Raw genomic sequence first — 6,277 nt, forward strand, 5'->3', positions numbered from 1 at the left:
AAAAAAAAAAAAAAAAAAAAACATGTGTGGGTGTTTTGTCTGTGCACTACGCGTGTGCTCTGGAGGTGAGAGGGAGGTGTTCCGTCCCTCCCTACTGGAGTTACAGATGGTTGTGGACTGTCGGCTAGGTGCCGGGAACTGAACCCAGGTCCTCTGCAGCGAGTGCTCTGAGCACTCTCTACAACTCCACGATGTATTTAGACACATACTTCTCTTGCATACTTTCTTAGCAGTTGGCTAGTCTTGGGATGCAAAGAAAAGCAAGCTGTGGTTCTTCCGTAACTTAGTGGAACGTCCATCCTCAACAGGCCAGAGCAAACAGTGGGATACAAATTGAAAGAGGTCTGTGGAGTTAAAGCAGTCTCACACCCACAGCTTCCTTTGAAAGAAAGTAATTCAAGGTAACTCTCTATATAAAGTCACTGACAATCTGTGCCAAGTACCTGGCAGTGCCGTTCTGGCCTCCTACCTATTGAAAGCCTTGGATTCAACTCTGCCCTGCAATGGATGGCAAGAACTGACCAACTAGATCCCCTCCCCCAGAATTCCTTTGGGGGACTCACAGGTGGTCTCCTAAACCCAGGCAACACCCTATCAGGATGCTTGTGTCCTCAAGCATCTTTCACCAAGGAAGTGGTGGGAGGAAACAGTAGGAGTCCTGAGGCTAACACCATGGACTCTCTACCTCTTTGTCCTTAAGCAGCAGCAAGGCCCTTTCTCTCTGAACAGTGGCTTCAGGCAGAATGAAATGGGCTGACCTGCCAGGAATGGTGGCATACCAGGCCTATAATCCTAGCACTTGGAAGGCTGAGAAAGGAAGATCATAAGTTTAAGAGTAGACTGGACTTTATTGGGTATTGGAGCCGGGTAGGAGGCCTGTGAGACTATAAATAAGCAAATAATCGTGTAGAGGGACCAGCAACTGGTCCCCAGCTGCTGCTCTTCTCCTCCTTTCCCTCCCCTCCTCCTCCTATTCTTCTCTTCTGTGTACTTTTCTTCTCTTCTTTGTCTTTGTCTTCTCTTCTTCATCTTATTCTCTTCTTCAGCTACTTCTTTTCTCCTCCTCCTCCTCCTCTTCTTTTTTTCTTCTTTTGTTCCCCCTTTTTTTGGTTTTTTGAGACAAGGTTTATCTGGGTAACAGAGTCCTAGTTATCCTGGAACTCACTCTGCAGACCAGGCTGACCTCAAACTCACAGAGATCCACCTGCCTCCACTTCCTGAGTGTTGAGATTAGAGGCAATCACCACCACCACCACCACATAGTTTACCACCATAGCTCCTTAAACAGGAGGCATGAACTCTGTACAAAGCTGTGACACTAGCATGAGGCTCGTGAAGCACAATGGGGTCCTGAAACACTGGGCAGCAATTAAAGGTCTCTGGAGGCACAAAGACAAAAGGTTAACGCAAAATCAAACGTGTAGCCCAGCATGGTGGTTCATGCCTGCAATCCTACCACCACGCCAAAGACAGAGGCAGGAGGATCTCCACTATAAATTCAAGGCCAGTTGTCTGGATATGGAATTCCAAGACAGCCTGGGCTTTGTGTCAAGACCTTGTTCCTCAAGATAAACAAGCAATCAATAAATAAACAAAACACAAAATGAATTCTTGGAGCAGCTAGCATCACCTGCCTGTGTTGCACTGAACAACCTCACTGAAAACTGGGTTCTGACCTGAACACATGCACTTGTGCTGCGCCCTCCATCACAGCACACAACACCAACAAACACTACTTGGGACTCCTTGGCTCAGACTTAGAACTACTGTGTTATAAACTGCATTGCTTTCCCAGTCTCATGCTTACATAGAAACATGACAGTTTACAGAAAATTAAGACTAGATTGTCCTACCATCTTTTATCAGTGTGTAAGTTTTCTACTGTATTATAGCATGTAGAAGGAGCAGCGGGCTGCTTCCCACCACCCAGCTAGCTTTACCCAAAATAATTACACACAAACTGTATTCTTTTAAACACTGCCTGGCCCATTAGTTCTAGCCTCTTATTGGCTAATTCTCACATCTTGCTTTAACCCATATTTAGTAATCTGTGTAGCACCACGAGGTGGTGGCTTACCGGGAAGATCTTAACCTGCGTCTGTCTCAGAGAGGAGAGGCATGGCAACTGCCTGAGGCATCTGCCTGACTCTATTTTCTTTCTCTGATAATTCTGTTCTGTCTACTCCGCCTACCTAATTTTCTGTCCGATTAAAGGGCTAAGGCAGTTTCTTTATTAACCAATGAAAGTAACACATAGACAGATGACCCTCCTCCATCAATAGCATGTCTTTGAATTATTGTATATGTGAATGTTGGAAATTTAAACTGCTGTTTGAAACACTGACATGAATTTTATATTTTTAAAAAATCCAAATGAATTTTGGCTTGAGATTAGGGTAGAATTTCCAACAATTTCTGAAATGGTTATAAACAAAACTGCCATTCTGTACTATGCACTTACACAAAGTGGAGTTCTCAGTATTGAAAATTATGAAATAAAAATATTCAACCACTCTCAGCAGACGTTCCACATCCAGTAATAGCAAATGTTCAGCCAAGATTTTTTTCTTTTTGGTTTTTTGAGACAGGGTTTTATGTCCTGTAACTCACTCTGTAGACCAGGCTGGCCTTGAACTCAGAGATCTACATACCCCTGCCTCCAAATTCTGGGATTAAAGGTTAAAGGCATGTGCTGCCACACCACCCAACTCTGGCTCCAAGATTTAATTCTTAACCTAAAAATAAATAGGCATACCTATCACATTAGTATCAACTTGATTTTCCCTGTAAATAATTGATAAGGTTATACATATGCCAAAGAGTCATTCTAGAAAAAAAAATCTATACTTACTATGAGAAAATGTTTGATTTGGAGACCCATTTATATATTCCTAGGGTCATATAAAATTTTCTCAGCAATCTGAAGCATAAAAAATCTAAGAAGTGTGGTTGGAGAGATGGCTCAGTGGTTAAGAGTACGTGGGTTGGATTTCCATCACCCACATGGCAGCTCACAAGCATCTGTAACTCTAGTTCCAGGGGATCTAATGCCCTCTTCTGGCCTTTGCTGGCATCGAGCACACAAGTGATGCACAAGCAAAACACTCAAACACATAAAACAAAAATGTTTTTAATTTAAAATCTCTAAGAAACCCTGAACTAAGGCTCGGTGGAAGGATTGAGGGAATGTTGGGCTTCAGCTGGGTCCAGTATGAAAGCAAGTTAGTATTTCCTAGGTGTGGTAGCACAGCCTTTAACCCCAGCACTCTGGAGGGAGGCAGTACCGGTGGATCTCTGGGAGTTCCAGGTCAACATGGTCTACATATCTAGTTACAGGACAACCAGGAATACATAGAAAGATTTGTCTCACAAAAAGGCAAGTTAGTATCAAAAGGAAGGCAGAGTCAAGTAAATTTCTAGGGTGACCATTTTTTTTTTTTTTTTTTTTTTTGGTTTTTCGAGACAGGGTTTCTCTGCAGCTTTTTTAGAGCCTGTCCTGGAACTAGCTCTTGTAGACCAGGCTGGCCTCGAACTCACAGAGATCCGCCTGCCTCTGCCTCCCGAGTGCTGGGATTAAAGGTGTGTAGGGTGACCATCTTAAACATGAGACTAGGAGACCCCGGGAGACTGGCTAACTTGTCAAGAATCTCTGGCAGTAATGGCTGAAGGTGCCGGTTTCTAGACTCCTGGGGCTCCCTGAATTAATTATGGATCTCCATGCACTCAGAAATGTGTCACTCTTGATAAATGTTTCAGGATCCCCACATTCAGTCATACAACCCCATATAGGGTTGCTGCTCACAGGAGAAACTATGGTTCAGTTGTTGCTCATTCTGTGTGATTATTTGCTTGTATTCTTATGACCACTGTAAGACCCTGGTGTCTTTGGAGGTAGAAAGAGGGCATCGGATCCCCTGGAACTAGAGTTACAGACAGTTACAAGCCACCGCGTGGGTAGTGGGAACTCAACCCAGGTCCTTTGAAAAAGCAGCCAGTGTTCTTAATTGCTGAGCCATCTCTTTAGCCCTGAATTTTTATTAATAAAGTTGGGGTTAATAAAGATATTTAATATGGGCTTAAAGACAAAGGTTAGGAGAAGGGTGGATGCACAGGAAAAAGTAAAGCACACCTAAGAGCATGGCTATGGGCTTCTCGAAGAAAAGCTGAGGAAAGTAAGAATGAGGTGTGGGCGTGGCTCTTCAGGGGAGAGTTACCTTTGCTTTGCTTTTATTTACTTGTTTATTTGTTTATTTATTTTTCAGCAAAGCTACCAAGCACAGGCCACAGAGCTCCTTCTTTGCACCTACCTTTACAATTGTAGTCTAGTCGGGTGTTTCCCTTATCAAATTCCCTCCAGATTAGAAAACTTCAGTCCACCGCAGCAAAGGGGATGTGTTGAAAGGGTAATAATCTCCCTGGAAGAGCTACCAAAAGGAAACAATAGGAAAGGAGCTGGGGCAGATGCCAAAGCTGTTCCCTGTAATAAGAATGAGATGGACATCACCCTTTGAAGGACTGACTCCAAAAGGCAAGTGACATCAGGGGATCCAGGCAATTCTTTTGAGAGGCAATAAATCCCAGGACTTTGGAGACCTCAGAACGCAGCTGAGTTAGCAGGAAGAGAGGAAAATTAGAGTTGGGGAACCAGCCTCTCCAAATATTAAGAGTAAGGACTCACCCAAGGGCTCTTCCGGTCTCTTTGGCCTCGGCGGCAGAAGCAAGATGACGAAAGGAACGCTGCGCCGTGGCTCTAAGGCCTTCCACCTTCAGAAGTCTCCCTGTGGCAAATGTGGCTACCCTGCCAAGCGCAAGAGAAAGTGTAACTGGAGTGCCAAGGCTGAGAGACGAAACACTACCGGGACCGGGCGGAGGAGGCACCTAACAATTGTCTACCGAAGATTCAGACATGGATTCCGTGAAGGGACAACCCCTAAACCCAAGAGGGCAGCTGTTGCAGCATCCAGTGCATCTTGAGGATTTCAGTCTGTCATAAAATAAATGTTCTGATTTCCAAAATGAAAAAGAAAAAAAAGACTCACCCAAGGAAGTCCCCAGGAGAAATCCGATTTTTACGCATTAAGAAGGGTACATTCTACTGACTGGTCTCTTCTCACACCCCTACAGGCCACGCGGGCTGAGGAGAGAATGGGAGGGAGTGTTAAGGTCTCAGTCAGTGTCTTAGGATTTCTGTTGCTGGGATGAAACACCATGACCAAAGCACCTTGGGAAGAAGGGGTTTATGTGGCTCACACTTCCACATCACAGTTCATCAAAGGACGTGTGACCTCCCTCCCACACCCACACGTGAGTACACATATTTACATACAGGCACATGTATACATAATCAAAAATAAAAGTATGTCATAAATAACCATAGCAACAACAAAAAAGATCGCAGCCACTAGCCAGCCCAGGTCTTACAAGTTCCTGCTTGGGGGTTGTCACAAAAGGCAATTCTCAAAGGCAATACCTCTTTGTTGCCACACGGGGGCTCCACACCAGGCTTCTGGAGGAATTTTACATTTTAATTTTTTCTTCCTTCCCCTGTTATTACAAAACAAATATATAAATTGAAAAGGTTAGGAAATGCCCCCCAAACAGTCTGTGGTCTCTCTATTAACATAAAACTACTGACACTGCGTTAATGTATGTGCTTCCAAATCTGCCTAAACTTCATTAGACATACAATTTTATATGAACATTAGATGAACATGAATAATACACATAGCATACATCCTATTACACACATTTTAACACCAAAACGGGATCATTCCAGATCACTCTCACATATACATATAATCTTTCAATGAATACCTAGTGTCCAGGTATATCACAGGAGGGAGGGGGTCGGATCTCTGGAAGCTGGACTTACTTACAGATGGTTGTGAGCTATCATGTGGATGCTAGAAACCAACCCCCTCCCCCGCCCTCTACAAGAACAAGTGCTTTTAGCTGCTGAGCTTTCCCTCCAGCTCCATTCAAAACATTTTTAAACGACGGCATTTTATTCCATGTTTGTCATTTAAATGTTTATTATAATACACATAGAAAATCCTACACGGATGCCTCCTGTGACTTATCAAGCCATTTTTCTGTCGCTACAACTGGCCAGTTGCAGATGCGACCGAGTCAGGGGTGCGCACTGCCCGCCGAGGCTGTGAACCCAAGTTTTATCCAGCCAAACCGGGATGCCACTGCTGTCTATCCCTCCAGCCCCAACACTAGCGCCGCAGGACCGCAAGGGGCGGGGCGACGCTCGGGGGCGTGGCCGGAGGCC

The 6,277-nt window shown here is 44.5% G+C and overlaps 1 long non-coding RNA gene across 1 annotated transcript; it reads right to left on the bottom strand.

Moving 5' to 3' along the window:
• Window positions 1–1,214: 1,214 nt before the first annotated feature.
• Window positions 1,215–6,109, bottom strand: LOC119806376. Its single transcript, XR_005284203.1, has 4 exons — window positions 5,471–6,109; window positions 5,040–5,134; window positions 4,308–4,798; window positions 1,215–1,379 (listed from the first exon to the last, which is right to left on the bottom strand). It is a non-coding gene; the product is annotated as an uncharacterized LOC119806376 (long non-coding RNA).
• Between the last annotated feature and the right edge of the window lie 168 nt (window positions 6,110–6,277).

The sequence above is a fragment of the Arvicola amphibius genome, chromosome 2, assembly GCF_903992535.2.
Source record: "Arvicola amphibius chromosome 2, mArvAmp1.2, whole genome shotgun sequence".
NCBI lineage: Eukaryota > Metazoa > Chordata > Mammalia > Rodentia > Cricetidae > Arvicola > Arvicola amphibius.